The sequence below is a fragment of the Notolabrus celidotus genome, chromosome 15, assembly GCF_009762535.1.
Source record: "Notolabrus celidotus isolate fNotCel1 chromosome 15, fNotCel1.pri, whole genome shotgun sequence".
Classification (NCBI taxonomy): Eukaryota; Metazoa; Chordata; class Actinopteri; order Labriformes; family Labridae; genus Notolabrus; species Notolabrus celidotus.
Window position 1 is genome coordinate 18,448,407 of NC_048286.1, and position 27,092 is coordinate 18,475,498.

A 27,092-nucleotide genomic window follows, 5' to 3' on the forward strand; every position below is an offset into this window, starting at 1 on the left:
TTGCATTTAAATTGCATTATCAAGTTGTGTTTCAAAGACTTTAATTAACTGTACATGTTCTTCATATAAGGGTGAAAAAAGATGGAGTTGCTAAAGTATCAGTATCATTTTCTGGGACAATTTCAAATATCCGTTTTTTTATAACCTTGGATCAATATTTTTCAAGATGGTGCAAATATGACGTCATATCTATTTCTAGAAACAAAGCTCACATTAGAGCAAAGGATGGGAAGTTCAAGCCCTGATTGTTTTCTCTAATATCAAGAACCACTCAGGTAATACACCAGCACTAATAAACTACCCCTTGTTGCCATCTCCTGTCAGTCTCTGTGACTGATGAATAAATAAAGACAGTTTTACAACAGGGAAATATCACCATCTGTCATTTCATCCTGGCAGAAGTTAACCTGTGGCAACTTGTTGTTTTGTGTGTGTTCAGTTTCTGCAAAACTTTATCTTCACCTGGGTGAACTGGCAAATTTGATAGCCTGATGATAAGCTTTTAGGCTAATATACTGAAAATTAAGTTTCTCAGCTAACAACAGGAAGTGAACTGTGGACATTTGTTCCTGGTTAGTGAATGTGCTTGAAGCAGACAATTGATGATGTGACCATGGATAAATGTCAATGTGCTAGCATTACCTCACTAGAGTTAGCAGCAGTTTCACATGTTTGTGTTCATTTAAACTTTTGCAGAGCTTTACCCGATAAGAAGAGAGCATTATCGGCAGCATGTGGGCACTCAAAGAGAAAATGTTACCTAGCATCTTTTTCATTGAGTTAGGAGTGTTTGGTGAGCCACTCCAGCACTACTTCTGGAACATTTCAGCCTCTACAGCTCAGAAAGGTGCTGGCCTCACTGCTCCAGACAACACTTCACACACAAGACTGGGCAGGACTTGTCAGCCAGGTAACCAAGACAGCAGATTCTTGTGAGACGATCATCACATAGACAAAAAAAATGGAGTTTGTGGGAACAGATCATCTGTATGCTGCTGCTGAGTTTTGTTATCAAAATGAATGCATAATATTAAAGGTGACATATCATGCAAAATTGACTTTTTAATGGTTCTTTACCTGAAATATGTGTCCCTGGCATGTCTACAAACCCCCCGAGAATGAAAAAAATCCATTCTGCCCCTGTTTTGATTTCTACACCTTTCTGTAAATGTGTGTGAAACGAGCCGTTTCAGACTTCCGTGTTTTTATTTGTCATGGATAAGTGCTAGCGCTAATTAGCATAGCCACATAGCTACATGTCCATAGCTGTAACTGTAGCTGTGTACCAAGACACACGTCGACATACTGACAAATAAAACAACAAGAAACACTAAATCTGTGACCAATCCTTCATAAAAGGTCCTGCTGCCTTTCTGGCAGAGGTCGGTTTTACTCCCCACGTCTGCAGATTTGAAGATCCAGTGGATGATTTTTATTTATCATGGATAAGTGCTAGCGCTAGTTAGCATAGCCACATAGCTACATGTTCGTAGCTGTGTACCAAGACACACGTCTACATAGTGATAAATAAAACAACAAGAAACACTAAATCTATGACCAATCGTTCAGAAAGGTCCTGCTACAGGCGCCTCTCCGTCAGGATCAGATTCAGAGGGTTGAAGTAACGCGATCTCTGAGCAGCCGTGTATATTCAGCCAACATGTAAACAGTAGATCAACGTGCTGGAGAGCCGAGGCACATCCACTTCCGGAGGAGGCGTGGTCAGAGGGAAAACAGAGTGTTCTGAGGAGGAATGAAGAAGAGGACTTTTCAGGCATGCCAAAATCTGATTTCAAAGTGTTTTTTTGAGCATAAACTTTAAAGACATGTTTTGGGGACCTCTTAGACCAATAGATATTGATGAAAAAAGCGTGATATGTCACCTTTAAAGCAAAGGCTGGCTGACTGACATGTTGCGTTACCTTGGAAGTACCATGACATCTTATTATTGTGTGTTTCAATTTTTCTTTTTGTTCAAAAGGGAAAAGAAAATTGCAACAAACCATATTATCAAATTTCTACTCTTGAGTATGGCTATTTGAGCCCTATGTTCATATTAAAAAAATAAAAGTTTATATAAAAAGTTAAATAATCCAACAGCTGGGCTCATTAAAGTCATGTTTTGAATTAGTTCATGCAAATATTGGTTCACATTTGAACCTTTTCCTAGTGTGTGTCAGAATAAGTTGTCAGATCCATTCCTCTCTAGTTTGGACATGCAGCTCAGGAGCTTACCATAAACATTACCTCAGGAACACACATACATTCTCACTCTTACACACACCTGTCTGCATGAACACATAAAAGCAGACTTCTGTGTCATGACATCTTTTAAGCAAATATGTGCTAGTTTCTTGGAGTTTTTTTTGTCTCTGTTCATTTTAAGGGGAAAGTCCCCATAAAGATCAAATGGGGCCCTGATCTGACATGTCTGCTTTGGCATGGCTTTGCGGTAGCTGACAGATTTGAAGTTAATTAAAAGTGCTCTTTTGTCCGTTGACTGATGCCAGTGCAGAGCGGGATCTCGGTGGTGGCGACGAGCGTGGGTGGAGGGGGCACAGAACGGGCCACACAATGGTGGGCTTTGTAGGTGGCTGTGATGCTATGGAAGGCTACATGATGTCAGGAAAATGTTGGCTTCAGGCCACATATTCAAGTCCAGTGGTCCCCCTCAGAGCATTTCTAACACCTTCACACAGCTGGGTGAGCAAGAGGAAGAGGCAGAGTGGGAAGGGGAGTGAATAAAATCTAACCAGTAAGAGCAGCTTCAGTGAAACTGGCTAAAATTCTCAGGAATAACTGTAGAGAATCAAAGCTACTCATACGCTTTGGATCTTTTTTTTTAGGATCAATTATTTCCACTAGAATTCAGACAGAAGGGTTCAGCTCATACTCAATGCAGCTGCCAGCATCTGATCCACAGTACAAAAGAGCCTGTTACACCCATGTTAGCATCGTTGCACTTCCTAGTTTGTTTTTAGAAATCTCTCAGTGCTTCAAATACTTTTGCACCTCAAATTCTTAGTTGAATGTTTTTCCTTCCACTCAACCACATCAAAGGATTTTTTTCCCCATGTCAAGTTCAAAAGTTGACAAGATTCCACTCTATTAGCCTAGCTTAGACAGTTAGCTTTCCTAAAAGACATGCAAGTAGAAGGAACAGTAATCCTGGCTTGTCAGCCTGCTGGATTATTGTGGTTTTTTTTCTTGGCAAGCGTTGTAACTTCCTGAAGGCCTGTTCAGACAGTGAGGTTGCCACATGACAGGTTCCTTCACACTTCAGCATTTGTGTGGAAGAGACAAACAAGGTGTCTAATAATGAGCTTTAACACTGACAGATGTTCTTTCATATTTGTACCTTGGGGAAAGATTGATTTGTAGTTCTTTGTTGTTTCCAGTCTATATCAATAAGTTAACTGTATTTTCTACTTTCCTTACAGTTGTACCAATCCTCTTATCAAACTATTTAATATAAACTATTTAATATTTATTAGAAATGGTTTCTTTTAGGCTGTACGGTGGTGCAGTGGGTTGCGCTGTTGCCTCACAGCTAGAAGGTTCCTGGTTCAAATCCCCGGTCGGGCAGGTGCCTTTCTGTGTGGAGTTTGCATGTTCTCACCGTGCATGCGTGGGTTCTCTCCGGGTACTCTGGCTACCTCCCACAGTCAAAAAACATGCTCTCCAGGTTAATTGGTCACTATAAATTGCCCGTAGGTGTGAGTGTGTGCGTGAATGGTTGTCTGCCTCTCTGTGTTAGCCCTGTGATAGGTTGGGGACCTGTCCAGGGTGTACCCTGCCTTCCACCCGAAGTCAGCTAGGATAGGCTCTGGCCCCCCCATGACCCCTAACGGGATAAGCGGTCAAGATAATGGATGGATGGTTTCTTTTAAGCTGCCAAAAACGGATGAACTAATACATAGACTTGTATTAGAATTAGAGATTTTCCAGTTTCCTAGTCACTGAAACTGAGATTTGAAAAGACTGAGAAAACAGTTACAACTGAGCACCATGTATCTAACACAGCTAAACACAGATAATCATTGTTTGCGGGTAAACAATGATTATTATGTTTGCAGAGTGTGGCTAAAGCTAGCAGAGCTACCACAACCAGCCTTTGGTCCCTCTGTGGGTTAATGTCCACATGCCTGTGCTGGTTATGCTTTACTCTGGTCAAATGGTTAAATGTCAGTTTAACCAGACAGCCTCCAGCAACTCAATTCAATAATAATGGAGCAGTGATTCTGGAGCCGACTAATAGTCAACTAACCATGCGCATCCCAAATTAGAATAGTTGTCCCAGCAGTGTACAATCAGTGGCTCTTCCCTCTTTGTAGCATAAGTGTGTGCAGTGATGCCACTGACTCCATACCATCATGTGCTTGTTTTTGAGTGACGTTGGGCCTTCAGATAAGGCTTTGAGTCACAGAGGAGTGACATAGATAACCACAGAGAACCCTTCAGTCATTCTCTCTGTCCTGTTGTCTCTATTTCTTTGTCTTCCTTCCCCCACACTCTGTCTGTAAATTATCAGTTTCTTTTTTTGTTCCCAGCTTCTTCTCCTCCTCTCACCCTGGTTGAAGGGGATAACCATCTACCCTTTCAGAAAAAGGCAGGCCCTATCAGTCTCCCTTTGGCCTTCCCCTCAGCGCTCTCTCTCTCTCTCTCTCTCTCTCTCTCTCTCTCTCTCTCTCTCTCTCTCTCTCTCTCTCTCCTTCTCCTCTGCCTTTATCCCAGCCTGGTTGGAGTGATAACCATCTAGCCTTTCAGCACAGGCCAGCTCTTTCTAATGACTGTTTCCAGTGATGGAGGACAGTAGAGAAGCTTTGTCCCTCTCACTCTTGTGCATTTCAGCAGCCCTGGGGAAAAGGGAAGTCTATACCATTTATTCCTGAAATATTTAGACAGCACCACGTTGAGAGACTTTTAATTTAATATGTTGGCGAGATGAGATAAGATTCCTAATTCTTCAAATTTGACCTTTGCTTGTTGAAGCTACAATGACAGCTTTTGGCTGAGCGTGTTTGATACTCTGATAATTATGTGGACCCTATTTTTCATTGAGTGCAGCAGGTCAGTATTAACAATCAAAATACACAATGGTAAAACAGAACTTCAGCATTTACATTGAAGTATCTTAAAATGGGACAGATAAATGCGAGGAAAGCTTCACTTTATGATAAACCACCATTTTTTCCATCAATACTTGCATCTGATCTGTAGACTAAGTACAGTCTCTCGGTTGTCATACTGCAGGTAGAAACATTTTGAAGGCTGATAAGAATAAAGAATAAGAATTGTATGAAAGGGATATTTTAAGGGCTTGACAGAAGAAATTCAAACAGCATGTTTGTGAGAATCTGATGTTTGCAAATCTGATAAGTGACTAACAAAATGTTGGGAAAAAGGATCCTGAGAGGAGCTGAGAGTTTCAAGCTCCGTGTTTAGAGTAAAGCTCGACAGAAAACCGAGAAGTCGTGACGAGTGACAGGAAAACATCTGAAACTTTGAAGTAAACAGGCACAAAACATTGAAGAAGTGAATGACAGAATGAGTCAGGAAGAAAGAACGACAGTAGCAGACAGAAAAAGAGGAGAAGAGAGGAGGAATGTGAGAAGCCAAAGAGCTGCTGCACTTCCAAGTTCGAGAGTGCAGATTTGACAAGCATTTAGGTTTTCTTCTTTCTTTTTTTTCAAAGAGGAACCTATGAAAAGCCCTCTTTCAGGCCTGGACTGAAAAAGGGATTAGACGGAGGCAAAGCGAGTGAAAGCTACAAACATTCCGTTACACATCTTGTGCATTTACCTGTCAGAGCGCTGCAATAAAGCTGCTCCCACGTTGGGAATGTGCCAGGACTTTTAAATTCTAAAGGCTTAAAAGGGCTGTCTTTGAAAATGTTAACACCAGCATGTCTTTGTGTCTTTGTTAGCCTAAAATACTAAAGATTACAGCAAAGTAAAACTAATATTCCTGTAATGTGTACACGCCTCTGATCTTAAGTTTCTAGTTATCACCCATACATTATTAAAAAGTGCTGTTCAAGAAGTAAATCATGCAGTCTTTGAAGCACAGTGCATACCTCTTCTTCTGCCTTCACAGTGCTAGATTGGAGTGTGACCTTTTCGTATCAAAGTTGCACATCAGTTCCAAGCCCTTTTGAGTGTAATTCCCCTTACAGCTTTGGTGAAGAGGAGCAATTTGCCGTGGTTCTTGCTGGATCTATTTGTGAAAAATGCTTGGATTGTGTTGTGCAGAAAGTTGAATTCCCAAACTGCATATAATCTGTCTGCTATCGCTGTCAGCAGAGGGCGAACTAATGATTGTTTATATCATTAAACTTGTTCCAGCGCTTTAGGGGTCACTGTATGACCAGTCAGCCTTGCACTGTCACGCTAACAAGTGCTAAGCCATGACAAATTTAGGAGTGTTTCAGGCTTGGAGAAGTGTGAATCAAAGTGTTTTCTTATGTTGTTGTTTATCTCCTTGTTTGACAGGGATCAAGTGGTTCAGTCTGAGCTGGACCAACTGGACCTTTTTCCAGGAAATGACTTTATTGTTAGTTCCAGTCAAAGATTATTACACCACAGCGAAGGCATTTGAAAGGAGGTCATCAAGGCCAGACAGCATAACTCCTGGACACTCAGTTAACACTGCACTTCTGAAGCCAGTATAGTTAGCAGTTAGCAGTTTCTTAACATACATGTTACTTTAATGTCATATGCAAGGCCAGATACTTTAAGTTTCTAATAACAGAGCTGATACATTTATATTTAATGTAACTTTTATGTGAAGTTTTAACCTTTTTTGGTGAGTGTATTGTTCACATTGCAGTGAGAGGCCAATCCCAATGTCTACAATTTAAGACTCAACAACTTTGACATGAGGGCTTTGTGCTGTCCAGAGACTGCATGAAACATGGATGTAGTCCCAGTGAGTTCTAAAGGAAACATTTTGCAGTAAAATGATGACAATCACCATATTTGAAATGTTCACTCAAGCTTACTTTCAATCAACCTAGAAACGTACAAAGAGACAGAGTTGAGGTTTTTATCCTCCTGGCAAACATCTACAACACGCCCGCCTGTCTGCCAACTCAGCTGTGCTCCAAATCATGCACATTTAAGTATAACTCTTAGCCTTTATATTATTGTCAGCCTCAAGTGGACGCTGCAGGAACTGCAGTTTTTTTTTAACACATCCATATTGGCTTCATTTTTGAACAGGAGGTTGCTGGTTTTTGCTGTCCCACTGTCAAATCATCAAGTGCTCAAGGTCTCTGGTGTAGACTTTGCAATCACTTCCTGTGGGACTTACCCAAAGTTCACTGCAAACCAGAATCAATAGTGTCTAGCCCCCTACTAAATGTAAACAATGTTTAAAGTTGTATTCAATAAAGTTTGAACAAAACACCTCAATAAAGACAAAGTAAACACAGATGACAGAGAGAAAGCGTATATAAGTTTCTTAGTGACACTGTAGTTAATCACTTACTGTATGTGTAGTTGTGTTCATATATTATAAAAGTATTTACATTGATGACTTTTTGACTTTTGATAGTTCATTGAATTGTACAAAAATCTAAGAAACTAAAACAGTTGATAGCTTTTTTGCTAATTATTTGATGGCAACCAAGCGGCAACCTCCGGTCTAAAAATATGAGTCAATGCAGAAGTGTTAGAAGCTGCAGTTCATCGAGGATCCGCTTGAGGCTGGCTCCGGAAGTACCGGAAGTCACATACACATGAATGGGAAAAAGACGATCTTTGCAGCATTAATAAACATGTTTACAGCCTGGTACAAAAGACGAGTGTAGTCTGAATAGCTCATTTCTCGATGTCCTCTCACTGTGAGGGGGGTGAATTTTTTTCTAATTCGGCAATTTCGAAGTTATTGAGATTACTAGTCTTCCAATGAGAGGCTCAGCTGCCTGCAGGAACACTGCAGCTGTTGGCTAGGAGGCTCAAAGCCCGCCTCTTTACGTCACACTGGCTCGACAGAAGCAATATGGCTGCAGCTCCCGATTGGCTTCAAAACAGCGTTCAGAAACAGATGGGTGACGTCAAGGATACTACGTCCATATTTTTTACAGTCTATGATGGCAACATGTTATGTCATGTGAAAGTGTGCCCCACTCCTCATGTATATACCATCTTAAGCCCTCACAGACTCACACGCTCACTAACTGCACACCTGACGTCACTCACATTGCTGAAGATTCAGTACTTTGGCATTAAGGAGATTGAGAACTGGTTATACAGCCAGTGTAGTGCACTTTAACATTTAATTGAAGAGTCTGCTCAGTGCATGAAGCCTGCATAAATTATGTATCATGTTTTAGAAAGCTATGGGCCTAACATTACCACTAGAGTATAGGACTACAGAGAACATTTGGATGGGAAAAAGTTAGCCTGAGGTCAAAGTTCAACATCTAGGATTCAGTCTTAGATGAAAAGGCATCATGCCATGAAACCTGAAGCTCATATTGAACGGATGGTTATCAGCTAGGGTAATGGAGTGATGATAATGTAATGATCATACATTAAGACTTTGTCATAGTAACAATACGTTTTTAAGGACAGCCGAAGTTGTTTCTTGTTTGTGTTTTTTCAATAGCAGATGAAATTTAAACAACTTGTTTTCTATTTTTTATGTTGATGCGTTACATTTGTTTTCATCATGCTTGCTGTGCCACTTGCATGTTGAAGGTCAGATGACTCAGCTTCCATAAGGCCCCTGTTTTCCTCTTAACAAGCACACAGGCACAGCTGGTGGTTGTTGTGGTTTCCTCAGTCATTTTAAGTAAATGGTCAAGGCCCATGCTGCTTTGCATCAAGCAGGAATAGTGACATCAGACATGGTGGCCTACATAGAACAGTGATCTGGTGGCCTGGTTTGCTGGGGAAAGCTACTGTAGCAAATGTTGCTCCGTGATGTTTCGTGCAGTGCAATTGTGGTTTGCTGAGAGAACACGCTGGCTGGAGGCGAGGAGGAAAACAGAGACCACAGACTTAATAGTTCTGACATTCTCTCAGCATCTTCATCTTTGTGTTCACAAATGCCGACACTCTACGGTTGTTTCTCTTCTGTCTGTCTTCTCAGTTATACTCTTTTGTTGTCTGCCTACCTTTCTGTCCATCTAGAAATGTCTTCCACTCTGTCGTCTTGTTGTTTTTGACATGTGGCTCTCATGTTCACATTTGTTTGCCTTTTGCTCTCTCGGCCTAGCCGTGTCTGCCTGTTGTCAAGAGACTTCACTGACTCACAGTGACTAAAAGGGGCCTGAAGTGCTGGCCTGTCCTGACCTGACTTCAAAATAGACAGCTTGGCACGCACGCCATGCACACACACAACATCGTCGAACACAGGGCTTCCCTTGTACGTCTTTAGTTCCCATGTCAGGCCGTCTTTCAGATCAGGATTTTTAATATGACTCACTGCTTACGAGACTTTTGAGTGATCGTTTGAGAACAATCCGTGAAGCCCAAAGCCATCTCCATAATGCGTGTGATTGTCAGTTAGCAGGAGCCCACACACTGGAGTACTCAGCTTTTGATTCACTGATTAAAGTGCTATAGTTGTTGCTCTGTTGATTAATCTGACAGCAGCTAGATTGTTTTTTGAAAATACATAAAAGGAGGGAGTGAACAAAGAATCAACCTGGCTACACAACTGATACGTTTTGCAATTGAATTCTTATCAAACCAATATTGACACTAAATGATTGATAATGATATTATTTATCTTGATTTATACAAAAGTGTGACATTTGATATAAAATAATTGAGATAAGAGAAGCCCCTGAAGGCAGAGATTATTCTCTAACTCCAGCCATAAATAAAACACACCAGTGTTTGAGAATCTGGGCAAGTGTGGATTTGCTCTTTGGAAGCCCAGATTCCCTGGCCAGATTCCCAGCCAGAGGCAAAGGAAGGAGAGAAGGGGGAGAGTGTGTGATGAGAGAAGGAGGGTAGAGATGAGTGAACTCAGGCAATGACTGAGAGGCTTATCTGAGCTTTGATCTGATGACTGAGGCAGAGAACGTCAGTCATATTTTCTCACAGATCTATAATCAGATCACCCAGCATTTAATACTTATCTGACTCATTATTAAGGATTAAAGAAGACCTCAGTGAGTATTCAACAACCTTTCCACCTGCCTTTGAAAACGGTTGAATGGGAGTGGCAGGGGCGTGTGCTTGCGGGTTAAAAGCTGGTGATTGATGGCTTTCTGTGGCAGCCTTTGTACTGCGGCAGCAGGGAGAAAAGAGGCGGGTTAAATAGTAGAATAACATTCAAGACTTCCATCATATGTGCCATTTGTGTTCTATTCAAAGTGCACTTCTGCTCCTTGTCATCCAAAGAATCAGAGTGAGAGAACAGATTATACATTCTTTCTCCTGGGTGGAAGCTGGAGGCATCAATCCAAGCTGACAGCATGTAAAGTGGTATAATTATTGTTATTATAATTATTGACAGTATTATTTAACAACCTACATTACCGCATTTTACAGAAATAATTGCTGCACTAAGAGAATTTTTCTTTTGGTGTTTTTAATTTGATGAGTATTATAAAGAGGATAAGACAGTCTTTTTTTTTTTTGCACAATGCACTAAATGCACTCACTTTGAAAATGTGCATCGTGCAATTTCAAGAGCTCGTAGTGTGAGAAAGTGGGTGAGAACAAAGAGGTGAGCTCAGGAGAGGCAGAGGTCTTTGCAGGTTACAGCTGCGCCTGCAACTCCCTCCCAGTATAGCGCTGCAAAAACCAAGTGATAAATCATTTGTGAACTGAAAATAATTATACACTGCAAATTTTTGGACATCTTTTTTTGATCTGAAAAAGGCCTCTGGATATGAAAAAAAATCTGGGATATGTGATGAAATGCTCAGTGTTAGGATAAGAATTGTGATGAATTAACTAATACTGACAAGAGCGTATTAGTTACATAACTGATCGTTTCTATTTCTGCCCTCTGCTGAATCTGAAATGAATCCATTGTTATTTTTTCTACTGCTGCATTCACACCAACGAACATGAAACGCAGCGCAAAGACTTCATCTGATGATGTCAGAATAGTGTGAAAGCAAAGCCATCATATCAAGGACTATCAAGGGAAGCATGTCTTGTTTATGTCAAATCATTCTTCTTATTGATTTGATATCTAGACTTGCGTCAACTGAAAATGATCATTTTACAATAATAGCTCAGATAAGTCAAGCAGTAATCAAATTACATCACATCAAGGCTTAGTTGTTGGTAGTGGGGATTTATAAGTTTTCAGGTTCAGGTTACTTTATTTGTACCAAGCGGTCACCTCCGGTCTCAAACTATGAAGCCCATGCGGAAGTGTTATAAACTGCAATACATTGAGAGAATAAATGCTATTGCTTGTTCAGCTCAGTAATAGCAGCAGGAACAAAGCTTTTCTTGTGACAACATTTGAAGAAACCCACTACAGTTACAGTTTGACCACTTGAGAGCAGCAGAAACAACGTGTAAGCTCATTATTGTAATATGATCCTAAACATGTTAACTATTTACACATCCAGCGTACACACACTGACAGTTATGAGTATTTTGAGTTGTTTCAATGCAAGTACAATCTTTGTCAATTGCTGTTCTTCGTCAAGATTCCAATGATAGCATATGTAATATTGTGCTAATCCGCTGGCTATCTAGTTGCTAGCATCACCCTTCTCAGGGTTCCCACACGTCCTAGAAAACTATGGAGAGAATATTGTGTCTTTAATATGCAATCAAAAATAATGGATTTGAGTACAAAAAACAATTTTGCAAACAAAATTATGATTTGAAAAATATGAAATAATGCTATGAATAAAGGAAATATATTTGTGATTAAAAATGTATCTTTATAAATCCACTCTTTTTTTGTTACAAACAAAATTATTATTCTCACGAACCACAGATTCGTTTGCGTTTCCAGTTTTTGCATTTGCGTTTCCAGTTTATGCGTTTGCGTTTCTACATAACTGTCATGGGCGGGACCTCCCCTGAGAGATGCAAGAAGCCTCCTGATTGGTCAGTCTCACTCAGAGAGACGGTGTGACAACTTCCGCCCCAACAAGTTGTTGCCGCGAAGGGAGACATATCAACATCGAGAAACAGGTACGTTTTGCGTAACATACCTGTCTATTTTCTGTCTTATTGGTGCTATTAAGGTTACACTTGTCGTTCCTTCTTCCAGTGTTTTTTTCCCCTAACCGTTTTAGACGGCGGTATCAGACATTAACACCTAACACGCTGTGTGCTCGTCATAAGTGACTGACTTTATTACCGCCCGGCTTTAGTGACAGTTATCCTAATTTCATGCAACTTCACGCAAAAACTGGAAACGCAAACGAATCTGTGGTTCGTGAGAATAATAATTTTGTTTGTAACAAAAAAAGAGTAGATTTATAAAGATACATTTTTAATCACAAATATATTTCCTTTATTCATAGCATTATTTCATATTTTTCAAATCATAATTTTGTTTGCAAAATTGTTTTTTGTTCTCAAATCCATTATTTTTGATTGCATATTAAAGACACAATATTCTCTCCATAGAAAACCTGGAAAACCTGGAAAACATTTGACCAGTTTTCCAGTCCTGGAAAACACCTGGAAAATGGGAGAAAAAGTAAAATGTCCTGGAAAATTATTCCAACATGACTGCGTGTGACCTGACAAGGTTAAAAAAACACATCCCCATTCAACATGTGTGGCCATTTCTGTCATTCAGTTCTATTTAGGTAAATGTATGCACTGATCCTTTGATTATTATTATCATTATTTATTTATTTATTTATTTCAATAAGGCAGCTTCCAGATTCCTTTGCTGGCTCTTTTGTTTGTTACTTGTTACTAATTTTATATTTTTTGAGAAAAGAGAAAGCTGAGATGAAAGTTGGCCATCATTGTTACTTGGTTGAACTAATAAAGTGCTGTACATGTGTGGTTGCATTATTCTATAATCAATTTTCTATCATTTTGAAGCATGTAAGAGATGATTTCATGGATAGCCATATACTTTTAATGTAGACTTCCACTGAGAGGAACACATTAGACTATTTAGGAACTAAATTAGAAACTAAATTTAGACTGTCATACCAGCTTGATCATCACTGAAAATGTCCTTGAAATGTCCTGGAAAATGATCTCTGGAAAAGAGTGGGAACCCTGCCTTCTACTACCAAAACAATGAGCTAAAAATCACTAAAACGCTTGATTTTGGTGCCACAGAGTCTGGAGATAAATATCAGCAGATTTGTTTTATTGAAGTGCAAGTCTTCTTCATTCAGTTGTATGCATGTAATCCTTTGTTAAGATAAAAAACATAATAACAACAATAGCTGTCTGTTTTATAGTTTTATCCATGAAGGTCACTTAGGCATCCAAGTCACCTTTTCCATTCCTCCAATTTTTCCCAGCTTTTGTTCGCACGCAATCTCTCTCAGTGTGTCTTTGGTTCCTTTGTGAAAACTTTCATCCCCTCTGCCTTTTCTTTCACGTGGCTCCAGCTCTTTTTATGTGCTCACCTTTCCATTTTCCTCCCGCATCTCTCTGGGCTGCATCACCCAGCACTCTCTGTGTCTGTGGCTCAGTCCTGGCTGAAAGTGTTCTAGCTCTTGTTGCTTTGACAGGCCCTGACAACAGCAGGTCAGCTTTTATCTGTCAGCCTCTCCACCTCTCAGCAGCACAGAGCAGAGGGGAACTGGCTGCTTTGTTTGTTCTTTCACCATCAGGAGACAGGCCTGCCACAAAGGGAAGCTCACAAATTTATAGGAGTCGAGCCATGAGCGCTCTCTCACACACGAGCACAAGTACCTGTACCACGGGCACATGTATAGATACGTACAATCCTTCAGCGCTCCCTGTCTTTGATGATCTAGCCTCTTAAACTGAGTGTATTGGCAGTTAACATGCTGGCATCAGTTTTAAACTGTGGTATTTTTCAACAATTGTTGCTCTGTTAAAAAACCTCCTCAGGCCCTTGTAACAGATTGATGCTTGTTTAGAAAATAGCCATATTACATTAAAATGATTATTACTATTACATGCTTAGTATGAAAAGATTACTTGCTAAATTGAATTTTGGAACAGTGAACTGGAATAACTCTCTTTGACATATCTATTATGTATAAAGCTTATGTAAAAACAAAAAAATCCTACAAACAGGCATATTCCACATCCAATCAAATCAGTTCATACATTTCACAACAACAGGAAGTGACCTGAAATGCTTTTGAGTAAATGCAGATTGTTTAAAACCTGCTTGAATGCAAGTATATAGGATTGGTGAATGGGCTTGATCCATTCAATTCATGGCCTTTTTCCATTAGCAACTGCAGCATGCGGAAGGGAATCTGGAAGTGATTGGACAGACTTACAACCAATCAGAGCACAGCAAGTTGTTGTTATGAAAGCATATCATCCACTTTGTTTAAATCCCCTACAATAGGATTCATTTGACCTCCCTGCAGAGGAAGCTGACATCTTTGTTGTTACTACTAATAATGATAACTGATATTTATATAGCGCCTTTCAAGAAACACAAGGTCGCTTCACAGGGTCAGGTAGGGGGTCTGGGGGTTAGGTGGGGATATCTAATAGGGAAAGGCCTTGTGTTTTGACTGCTTTCTTCAAAGTGTCCAGGGTTGGGGCGCTGCGGATGTTGGGAGAGAGAGAGTTCCACAGAGTGGGGGCTGCCACACTGAAGACTCTGTCCCCGAAGGTCCGCAGCTTAGTCCGGGGGGGTGGAGAGGAGACCCAGGTCTGAAGACCTTAGGTTCCGGGATGGAGTGTGTTGGTGGAGGAGGTCAGCCAGGTATTTGGGGGCGAGGGCATGCAGGGATTTGTAGGTGAGGAGGAGGAAGAGGAGTTTATAGGTGATGCAGTATTTTACAAGGAGCCAGTGGAGGTGAATGAGAGTGGGGGTGATGTGCTGCCAGGGCTTGGTGTGCGTGAGAACCCTGGCAGCTGAGTTCTGCACGTATTGGAGCCTGTCCAGGGCATTGCTGGGTACCCCGAACAGGACTTCATTGCAGTAATCCAGCCGGGAGGTAATGAAAGCGTGGATGAGGGTCTGGGCAACTGAATCTATACTATTCAAAATACTTTAAAATAGATGTAAAAATATGAATTAGTCATGAGAAGAACTACCAATAAGTGATCTATAATCAGCCAAGGCACAGTGTAAAATATGGACGTAGTATCCGTGACGTCACCCATCTGTTCCTGAGAGCTGTTTTGAAGCCAATCAACGGCGGCAGCCATATTGGAAATCCGGAACTCAACCAGGCAGAGTGTGAGGTAGTGTGAGCCTCCAAGCCAACAGCTATGTGTTCCCGACCGGGAGTCAAGTCAGTCATGTCCTTATTTGGGAAAAAACTTGGAATCTTAATATCTTCTGAACCGTCACATTAGAAGAAAAATCACCCCCCCCCCCCCATGGGGGATCCAAATCTCAACATGCTCTGGTAAAAGTCAAGACCTCAGTCCACTAAATGTAAGTCCAGTGACTCAGCTGGCACTAAAGTCACAGGCACATAGGTATTTGCGAGCTAGCTGGAGTAGTTTTGGGAAGCACCAAAAACGCACCAAAAGAAAAAAAAAATCTTCTTGCTCCCCCTCATGAATAAATCTTAATTCAGGTTTCCACACGGTAGCACTCCATTATCTTTTCCAGCTGGTGGCTGCTGTTACCTGTCCTAGCTCCATGGTCCCTAATTGTTGTATTGGAAGGCTGCTTGGTTCGTTTCACGCTGGTAACCAGAAGTATTCAGTTTGCACAACAGTAGAGGAGATAGAGTTTATTTATGTTCACAAATACACAACTTTGCACAGTGGGCACCTTCTCTGTAACATTCACAATCAACCTACATTAATAACGACATTATGTATGAGTTTAACTGTTTTGTAATGTGAAGAGACAGAAACTTGGAAACTGCTTCCCTATGTTTCCTGAAAAAAGGTTGCATGTGTGTGTGACAGAAAGACAGAAACAATCACTGTCTCTTCTTTTAAAGCCTGTAAAGTTGCAGGTTTTTGGTGTGAAAAAAAAAAGCGCCTGTTACTCCTCACCCTGAAGATTTTTTTTCATATAGGCAGAGCAGTCTTTCGACTTTTCGTCAGAATCATGTGACAGGATGTTCTGTCTGATGTGAATCAACTGTTGACACTTTCTGTCAGGGACCTTTTTGCGAGATCATCAGTGGAAAACCCAGCAACACACACACACACACATCCCAAAACAACACACACATTCCTCTAGGCACAAAAATGAGGTCAGCCCTCTGCAGCCTGTGGTTACTGCTTTTATTTTGAGATGGCTGAGGAAACAGACTGTCTCAGATATGGTTCAGATACACATCAACCTCCTCAGAACAACTTTTCTATTGACATTTTCCACTGCCTGTCTCCTTTATTTTCTGCTCACACATCTTTTGATCTGTAAGAAAGTCAACATAGAGAAAAGCTCAAGTTAAGGCATGTCTGTAACAGGGTGTAACTGGGACAGCATGCGTCTGTTCTGTTTGTATAGCATATTGTTTGATGTGTTTTTCTTGTTGAGTCTGAGTAAATTACATTCTCCTGGATTTCAGGTCAGACTGACTTAATCTCAAAACACACACAGTTAAAGAAAATGGTGGGAATGGATAAAGAGTAGAGATGATGGTGAAGAGGGAAGGGCATTGGAAAACAGGCTGGCAGATTGGTTGGAGAAAACGACACTGCTCAGTGACCGTACCTGCTGAGTGAACGGGACAGGTCCCTGCCACAGTTTGAAGCCGCTGGCGCTCACACTCATTGGTTATATCATTGTTGCATATCAAGCAGGGCTTTATGTGAGTGTGTGAAAAGCAGAAAGCCACAGAGTGCAAATATGTTTGTACGACTCTGTGGTTGTTTGATCAGAGTGGTCAGTCGAGCATGTTTATCAGGGCTACAGCTGCTTAATTACTGAACTGGTTGTAATCCATCATGCTCTTTACAAATCACAGCTCCCATTAGATGAACGCAAGAGCACTGGCATCCTCCACTCTCTGTCTGACCTAGCACAAATGTTGTGATGCAGGCTGTTGTACTCGCACTTTCATGCATTTACTTCCACTTCCTCAGAATGAGAACCATTTCCTTTTTGCCTGTCTTTGTTTCTAATCCACTCATGCTCTTAGTTCCCTTAAAAAAAAGTCCCCTCATCCACCTCTTAACAATGAAACTATCTCTTCTGTACTTAAGGCTGATGTTCCAGCATCTTATTCACATGAAGGAATGGAGTGAGAGGATGCAGCGCTTTCTAAAACTGGTGTTTCGGTTTAGCATGTGAAGGTGTGGTACCTTTGAAAGCACGGAGCTGTCTTAGTTTCAGTTCTTATTTTCAAAACATGACTTCTTCAAGGGGATTTTCACTACCCTGTATGATTATATCAAATCAGTGTTTGAACTTTTTACACACAAGTGAGTATTACAAATGGAATTCTGCTTTCAGAGCTATGCACAGTGCTTACATGCACCAGGCGTGTACATCCCTAGTCTTTTCACTCTGCATTTTCTGCCGCCAGAGTTGTATTTAAGTTCAAACTTGAGTTTGAGTCGAGCCTTGAGTCCTAGTGCTTAAGTCCGAGTTAAGTCTGAGTCACCAAAGAAAGATCTGAGTGGAGTCCTAGTCAAGTCTCCATTATTCCAGCCTGAGTAGATCACTGCTGAAATTCAAAGAAACTCTCTCACCCTGTATTAATCTGAATTATAACTAACAAAACATCTTGGGCTGCAGCAGCAGCTTGCTAACAGTTAACAGTTAACAGTCCAACTATCTTCAGCAACTCAGTTACAGTTGTAGATGCATCCTGGACAGATATCTGTTGAAGTTTAAGTCCCTGTCTTCTCCTTGATGGTTCTTTAACATAGCTGCCTCTACTTGCATTTGTTATACGATCTTTGAAAGCAAAACACCTGATTTATAGCCCAATGTTTAGTGTCCTTGCAGGAACTGATGCAGAATAAGATGACATGTGAAGTGCACATAGGCGGACACCCGTGCCAGCCCTGGCTAAGTCTAAGTCTGAGTCATCGGTGTTTGAGTCCAAGTCAAGTCAAGTCACAAGTCCTGAAAATCAATATCCAAGTCAGACTCTTGTCTGAGTCCTGATACTACAACAATGCAATGCACTGTGGCTCAAACATTCAAGTCAGGTCTTGTATGTTATCCTTAGCGTCTTCTAAAATGATATGTTAGAATGTCATTTCACTTTTTGTAGAATGGTTTTGTAGCTTGTTTGCTGCACAAGAGCAGACCGAGACCAGAGATCCAAGATGAAACAGACTGTAGTGCTTTGGGCCACCAGATAAAGTCAAACGACAACACTGTTACAAGAAGAGATTCAGGAACTGATTTTATAGCTGCAGGGTGGTTTCTCAGAGACACAAAGCACATCTGGAACGACTGCAGGCATATTTTGTACTATATACCTAAGTGGGCTGGATAGAGAGACGATCAAAAGAGGGTAAAAAAAATCCCTTTTAAAAAATGATTAATTGAATAGCATTATTTTTAAATTCAGCAACGTGAGTTTTGTGTTTTTCTTTTGGGGTAGGAGAACAGAAAAAGGGGATTTCAACAGAGTTTTGCATAAACATTTGCACAAAGTAATGGTACGATAGCAGAAAAGGCTTTCTTTTGCAGTTGCATGTTTTCATAAGCATGTGAAGTGCTTATATTGTCCTTTGCCAGACTCAGCTTCCCTCTCTCTCTCTGGTCAATTTGCCAAGAGAGGCTGACCACTGCTCAGATATATCACAGCCTGAGCTATTAAACTCTAACCAAGTAATAAACTTTCCCTGATCCACATTATTGCATGATCAAATAATTCATTAAGCCATTCTTCTTCAGAGTAATCAAAATGAGAAGCTGTTCAAACTTACCCCTCCTCAGTAATATGAGTCTGATTTAAGGGGGGAGTTAGCGGAATATTTGAAGGCAGAATTATTTATGCATCTAATACTGTAGTTACATGTAATTTATCAGTAATATATCAGACAATATATCAGTATATGGCTGTCTCATCAGCAAGAAATGAAGAGGGCCAGATCGCCTGCCTGTCCTCATAGAAAGCTGCATGGAGATCAGCCAGCCGCAGTAGTAATGTGTTATTAATGTGTTGTGTGGCCGCCACCTCGTCTGGTTCGAGGAAGCTATTTATGTGACCTTCTGCTTGGCTCACATTACCAGACTGGTGAGCGGTTAGGTTAAAGCCTGCGTCGCCTGTAGGGCCTCCCTGTGTGTGTGAAAGTTAGGAGAGCAGTAAAAGACAGACAAGTAGGCAGACAGAATAACAGCAAACAGGAATGTAGGGTGGTAGCTGGTAGACAGAAGGCATAGTGTTGTCCATATGAAGCGTTTGCCTGATCTGGTATTTGAGTTTTCAGCGTGAACAGACGGTGGATCAGACATTTACACATATGTTGCCAAATACCCTTCTTATTTTTTTTTTATCTTTTCTTTTTATCGTCTGTTTAAGAGCATGTGTGTGTGTGTTTGATTCCTGGTGTTCCTTGAGTATTTTTTGCTCTGGCAACAATCCACATAACTGTGAACATGCATGCACACACTCTCAACCATGACTGGATTAGGCTGCTAATCTTTGAATTCCCACCATATGTGTGCACAATGCATACGTGCAAAAACACACATATCCCATACAGTATGGTTCAATGGTCAGTTGTGCAAGTGTACTTATTACCAGGAGCCATAGGATATGTACTCTCCAGTATGTTAGCGTGGGTGGAGTCAGGACTTAATATCAAATGTGCCTAACAAGGAAAGTGTTGCAATGTTCTCGCTCTTGGTGTGTAATGCAACCGGAATTTCCAATTGCCCACTTTTCATAAACTGCAAAAAAAATTCAATCTGAACTCTACTCTTGTTAGTTTCACTGATAAGTCAGGATCTAACTCCAGAGTTCTTTATTGCTTCTTTACACACATGCACTCCTGACATTTTCTTCTTAATTCCAGGACATTCAAGCACTCATTATTCCAGATACTTACCTCTGGTTGCTAGGCAGCGTGTGCAGAATTAGGGATGACTGCTTTCATGACTTAATATCACTAAAGCATGGAGCTGGGCGATATTGAAAATTATGTTATCACAATAAAATATTTCATATCAGTCGATATTGATAATTATCAGGATAAATATCAAATCATTATTTCATTTAAATTTAAATGCAGATTTTTGATCCTCAGTGAAAGTTGAAGAAACCAGACAGCTTGTTAGTTTGTATCTGGATTTGGTTTTAAGATAAACTTCTTGAATAACATCATTTCTGATGATGCTAATAGGAAGCAGGTACTTTGTGTAAAATTAGATTTTTGTGAAGTTTTAGTTTGTACATTCTTATTTTTCTCAGATTGAGGTTATTTCCATAATTTGATTTACATTTACAACAAATATATTTCAAATTGTGTACTGCCTGTCAGTTTAGTAGAGTATTGTTTTGAGTTGTGCTCTCCCCTTTAAGATTATACGGATTACAGGCAGAGTGATGTTGTTTCCCACAGTATAGTGAATGCATCAAGGCCGTTCGGTGTTCGGTTGTACTACGGTCACGGTGGACATTAAACGTGTTTGAAATGAACAGCAGAAGTTGTTCACATTTCCGTCCTCACTCAGGCAGGTGCCGAACTCCTTTCAGTGGACTGATTTGATATGACGTGTGATCAGGTTTTCCCTTTTGTCAATGTTGCTGTTGACAATTTATCACCGTGGATGTTGTTTTTTTTAACTAAAAACAATCAAGTATCCAACACATCTGAGTAATAATACAGGTGGACACTAGGGATGTACATTTTAAGTATTTTCCATTATCGATTTTTGGAAATGTTAACGATCAATTATCGATTAATTGATTAAAAAAACATTATTATTCTTAAGTCAAAAAAAATGCCAACGAGGTTGTTTTCCCCCTAAATTGTAATTTCTACAGCAACAAAATGCATATCACTGACGGGATTGAATACGGGCACACGTTTGACACGCTGATTATCAACGATCAGGCTCATTAAAATATTCTCCGCGGACATAACCTTATAAAGTGAAGGCTCATAATACTAACAGAAAAGTACTTCAGACTCAGTGTCCAGTTTTCTGTCTCCTCGTTCTTATTGAGAAAAATAATCATGTGTATTCGGTCAGGTGTCAGCCGAGAGCGCAACCGGGTCATAATCATTCCCGCTGGAGAAAAGCCCAGACGGCTCTGAAGTTGCTGGTCTGTAAACGTAGCGTACCAGAATTTCCCACCTGTCTGTTGCCTTCGTATCCAAAGGTGGGAAATATCCTGTTTAAAGTTGTCAACCTTTGTGTCCGTGTCGTTGTTGGCAGCAGTTTTGTATTGATCCTCTTTTAAAAAAGCGTACGTGGACACCTGACGCGCAGCCGCAGCCGCCAGCTGAGCGTCTCCGCTGTGCGCAACACCTTTAACAGCTGATTCACATCGAAACATGCTTTAAACTTAAAACACCTCCCTGATAGCTGAGTGTAATATGAGACCACATGATGTTTGTTCCACGTGACGGAAAATTGATAACAAAAATGTGTGTTTCGAGTAATTTCTTAACAATCAATTAATCGATAATCGATTAATTGTGGTCATCCCTAGAGGACACATTGCATTACACTTTGCAGCAGCAGAACTTTGCTAAACTCTAACATCATCACACATTGACTAACCTTGACTTTACATGAACATTTAGGAGAGAGAAGTGAAAGTCTCGATAAATTTGGGGTGAACAGATTTGGTTGTTTACATTCACACATGCAGTCCATCCAGAAGATGTCAGAATAATTTTCAGGGATGAAGGACATATGTGGAAGGGGCTTCTTATTATTTTTCAGAGATTGTATTTTCATCTTTTTGCCCTTACTTGATGGGACAGCTGGAGACAGGAAATGCAGGGAGAGAGTGGGAGATGACATGCACCATATAGCGATGCCACTGGGAGTCGAACCTGCGACCTTGCTCACATGTGGGCATATTATTAATCTCTTTCAGCCCTTGGCTCTAAACGCCACATCCTGCCGCATATTTTTCTCAGCCTGTCTCCTCAACTGTGTGTAGTTTTCGGTGTTAAATATGGGAACCGGCCCACTTTCATGTTTTGTAATTTCACTCTGATAGCAACTGAAGTGTAAACAAAAACAGAATACTGATAGCTGTGATCAACAAACAAGATGCTAATTGAAAAAGCACAAGCAACTGAATGAAGCTTTAGTGACATGAAAAATAAAGGTTTGAAGCAACTTAATGAATGATGGCGTGCCATTTATGTGCTTCATTAAAAGAAACTAATCAAAGGTGCTATTAGAGCACATGAAAGGTGGTAAGGAATGATTTGATGTTCATGTTGGAAGAGATACCCCCTGTGTTTACGCTGATTAGAGCCTTGATTATTGGGCTGTTTGTGTATTTGACAGGCAAGATCAATGGAGCAGTGTCTGCAGTTCACTCCAGGTGACATTGAACTTTTTTTCTTACCCTGGAAGTGCTAAAATATAAATGTAAAATACTGTATAATTATTTATCTAGTCTACATGGGCTCTATGCAGACTTTTTCCTGTGAGGCGGAAGCATAAAAAGGTTGTCATAATTAAAAACGAATTGAATATACACAGTGTTGAAAGGCGAAAAGAGCCAAAGTGATAAAAAAACTGAATATTTTATGGCAAATTTTCATAAAAACACAGACACCAAGGTTTTTCAATAAACAGACAAAAAATCCTCACTGAAGGCTTTTCACAGTCTGAATCCAAAATAATCACTCAATCACATTTCATTTAGAATCAAAACTAGACTCTGCATCATGTTGTGGAACACCGATGATTTTCAGTACTCATACACCCAAAAGATAGAAGCCTACACTAATAAACTGACAAGGCCAGCTCTAAGACTTCTCCTGTTTTGTTCACAGACTCCCAGACAAATCACCGAGACACTTTGGCTTTGAGACTCATTCTTAATTTCCTGTTGCCCTCTCCTCTCTCTGCGTTTCCCACCATCTCTAAAAGCCTCTGACTGTCACTCTCACCATTCTTCCTCACAGTGTGCACGACCTTATTCTGCCTTCCCACACTGCTGTTTAATAGGAGCCTTCCTCCCTGGTGAATGGTGATAAGCTAATGGTCAGGGAATTGCTCGCCCATTTGGCCGTCAAAAGAAAGGAGAGAGAAGTGATGGAAGACTCTCGTGGGGTTAAAGTGAGCAGTTAGTTTTCCTAATATTGCCCTGAGGCATAGATTCATGTTTGGGTGGGTGGGTGGGTGGTTTCAGAGATGTGTGTAATCTTAGCAGATTATTGGCTTACTACCTCCGCGCTGATTGGCCTCGCAGAAGGAGGCTGATTAATGCAGAGCACCTACTCCGACAATTTGAATACATTTGAATAGATCATTTAATTTTGAGCAGATCTTATTCATGAGTGGTTTTGTTACAACTCTCTGCACCAACTGCGTAATCAGCTTAAATCCTGTAATTCATCCTCTCTTGCGGGACAGGAACCATCTTCTTCTTATTATTATTATTATTATTATGCTCATGACCATATTCTTCAAGTTTATCAGGCATTCCATGAAGTTTCATCAAACTGCAGCAACGATTCCGAAACAATGGAGACAGGAAATATCCAAGGGAAGGCTGGAAATTAGTAATGCAAGGGTAAATCTCTAATGTAGGAGGACTGGTCTTGTGGAATGCAATGAAAACATGTTATTGTAGCAGGCTACAAGTATAGAAAATGTATTGTAAGCACAGGAAAACTGGATGTCTTAAGTGTTAACATTAGCTGCCCTCTCTGTTGTGGCCCTTAAGGTGAAGCCTCCCACCAACACAGCTCTGCTCCAGATTGAGCTGTCCTCCTCTGCTGATTACTCTAGTATCCACTGGCTAGGAGGCTGAAAAAGTGTGTGTGTTAATGTGTTAGTGTGTGGGAGTGTGTGTGCGCGTGTGTTGGTCCTGTTTGTCTGTGTGTGTGTGTGTGTGTGTGTGTGTGTGTGTGTGTGTGTGTGTGTGTGTGTGTGTGTGTGTGTGTGTGTGTGTGTGTGTGTGTGTGTGTGTGTGTGTGTGTGTGTGTAAAAAAGAGAGGTGGGGGAAAACGGGAGAGAGTTGAAGTGTAAAAGCGAGAGAGCCAAGTCTGGTTGTTAAGGATATATTTCCTTTGCACTTTGATCGAGAGTGGCTTACTGTTGCTCTCACCCAAATAGGCACACACAGACTTGCACAAACACACACACACACACACACACATCCCAACACAAAGGCTTACTCCAGTTTACTGAGTCAAATGGAACTATTCTCTGTTAAGCCCACTGTTAGCTTACCCAACTGGAAACGAGATGCTGCGTTACTGGCGACCTCTCCTGCTGTGTGATTCCAGGACTGTGTGTGTGTTGCATGCATGCACGTGTGTGTTCACTATGCAGATGTTGTGAGTGCATACTGACCCTGTAAAGAGTCTGTTTCTGCTTGGCTGCATCTGGAAGCCTCACACCTCCTCTCCTGCTATCCATGTGTGCATCTAAGTGTGCATTCTTGTTCTGCGCACAGATGTCCTTCAAAGTAGACTGCAGCGGAGGAAACGGCCACTAAAACCAGTCGAAGCATTTAAATGACCGTCCCAGAGGCTGACAGATTACATCTGACCCCTTATTGCATTGTCAGCCCGCCTCTATCAGGCTTCTCCCTCTTTCAATCTGCCCTCTTTTCTTTTTTTTCCTCTCAATTTCTTTGTATTCCTATCCTCACTTTCTCATTCAGTTTATTATTCCCTCTCCACAAAAATCAAACACAAGTGTCCTTCTCCAGGTTCAAACTCTCTCTCTCTTGATGTGTGAGTGTGACTCACACCATGACCAGCGAGAAGATGCTGAGAGATGCTCAAAGTCATCCTCTCCTCCGATCTTTGCAGCCTTTCCTCCACTCTCCTCTTCTAAGAGCAAAATTGCCTTTAATTGCTCCACTTTAGAGTTGGCCTGTGTGAGACTCTTGAAGGACAGTTACAGAAACTTTCTTGACACATAATCAGTGGAGTGCATCGGTACTTGTCATACACACATTGACTGTAAAATAAAGCTGAGATCGCACACTTGATGGGAGGGTACACAGTGATTAACTCAGGCTATGACTACAGTAAATGAAGGTGAAAAGCCTGCTTGTAATCGCTGAGCCAGTGTGAGTAGGAATCAGTAGCTTTAACGATGGTAAGGATGCCAGGGTCGATGCTATCGATGGCGGCACGGTGCCTATAGACTCACCGTCAGCTGAAAGTCCGCCAGGTGCATGCTAATGACAGCCTGAGGGATGTGAAATCATTAATTGTGTACTTATGTGTGTTTACTGCACTGGATTTGCCTTTGTCCAAGCTATGTTAAGCTCAGTGATGTGATTATGACGCTGACATATTACAGTTATGTCAGAGTGTATTATCCCTGAAGCTTTAATTAGCCTGAGGTTTCAACCCATTAGCGGGCTTATTTTAGGACTTAGTTATAGACTTGTTATTTGACTTCAGTCTATAAACAAAGGAGGAGCAAAGATGCTGAAAATGAAGAAGCATTGCATTAAAGATACAGCAAAGATGTCCTGTGTTAGCCGATATAGAAGCAAGTGAGGATCTCATTCTTCTTATTTTAGAGTTATGAAATCAAAACCTGGATGGTTTTCAGAGTCTATTCTTTGCTGCATTTGTAATGGTGCTTTTTAAGTGCTTAAAATATATGACCCAGATAACTGTCACATGTAGACTGTGTGCAGGTATCAGGTTCATCTTTGCTGTGACATTGAGAGGCAGAAAATAGAAAACCCCCCAAATAATTCAAATGGCAAAGAGCAATGGAGAGTGTCTATGAAAAATTGGCAACAAAAATAAGACCTGGCCCTGAAACAAATGAAGGAGGGGTAATTGGAATTAAAAAAAGTTCTGAGGTTCCACTTGAAAACAAAATACTGGAATTGAAAGCAATTTTTTTCTGCATTATTATGTTTCTAATGTTGTATTTTTTTGGAGCATCTCCAGGTTCTTCTGTTCAGTCTTACTTGGAAAAGTTTTCAGGGACTGCATTTGAAATATCTGATATTCTTCCAAACTTTCCAAACTTGGAAGATGACTCATTACAGAAAAAGTCTTAAAAAAGAATTCAAATTGTAAAAAGAATCAATAATACAACAAAGAGTGGCCTTACGTTTGGGTTCAACTTCAACAGAAACAAACTAGTCACAGTTTTTAATTTTAGGGACTGCATGACACAAGAGGATTTCTGGAGAGCCTTTGGCAGGGAAGAAAAAAAATGAATAGAATTGTGTGCTGAGGAGTGAATTTAGGGCCTTTAGCCTGGAAGGTAAACTCTGAGATTCAGTGAGTTAGGTCTTTCACGGAGGTAACTGCACACAGGAAGCTAAAAAAGAAATTTAACAGCCTGTTTTCTGTCTTTTAACACTGTAACAAGTAGCATAATTTTATCTATTAACATCTCTCAAAAATACTGTTTTCTAAGCACCTGTTTTAACATGTTGTACTCCCACTAATGGAAAACACAAAGACTTAAAACTGCAAGGGGCAACCTCTCACCAACATGTTTCCCATTTCACTTTGAAGGTTTGAAGTAAAACACAATTCTCCAACAATAGAAACATAGTGGGTAGGGGCATCCACCTCACATACTTTCACAAATTTTGATCAAAATCTGAGAAGATGCTCTTTCTTTGAAAAATAAGTAACTAAAGCTTATCCTCCCACATAAACAGCAGAACACTCTACAAAAAGATGTGACCTTGGGGCACTGACTCACAAAGGGTTGCAATGCTATCTGCATATTTTGCACTTCCCTTTTGATGTTTGTCTGTGGGCTTTTGTCTATATAGTACGTGCACTGAAAGGTTTGATACATTTTCCAGTTTGACAAGAAAGGAGAAAGCGATCTGTTTTCTTTATTTTCTTTAGAGTTTGACAGGAAAATCTGAAACCTTGTTTTTTTATCACCCTACTTGATACCTCTTAGTGGCTTTTTTCTTTTTTTTGCTTGTTTGTTTTGATCATCGTGCG

The 27,092-nt window shown here is 40.6% G+C and overlaps 1 protein-coding gene across 2 annotated transcripts in view; it reads left to right on the forward strand.

The window, feature by feature from the left end:
* gpc1b (glypican 1b) overlaps positions 1 to 27,092 on the forward strand; it is a 106,142-nt gene that overhangs the window by 38,446 nt on the left and 40,604 nt on the right. The gene's annotated exons all lie outside the window — the stretch shown is intronic.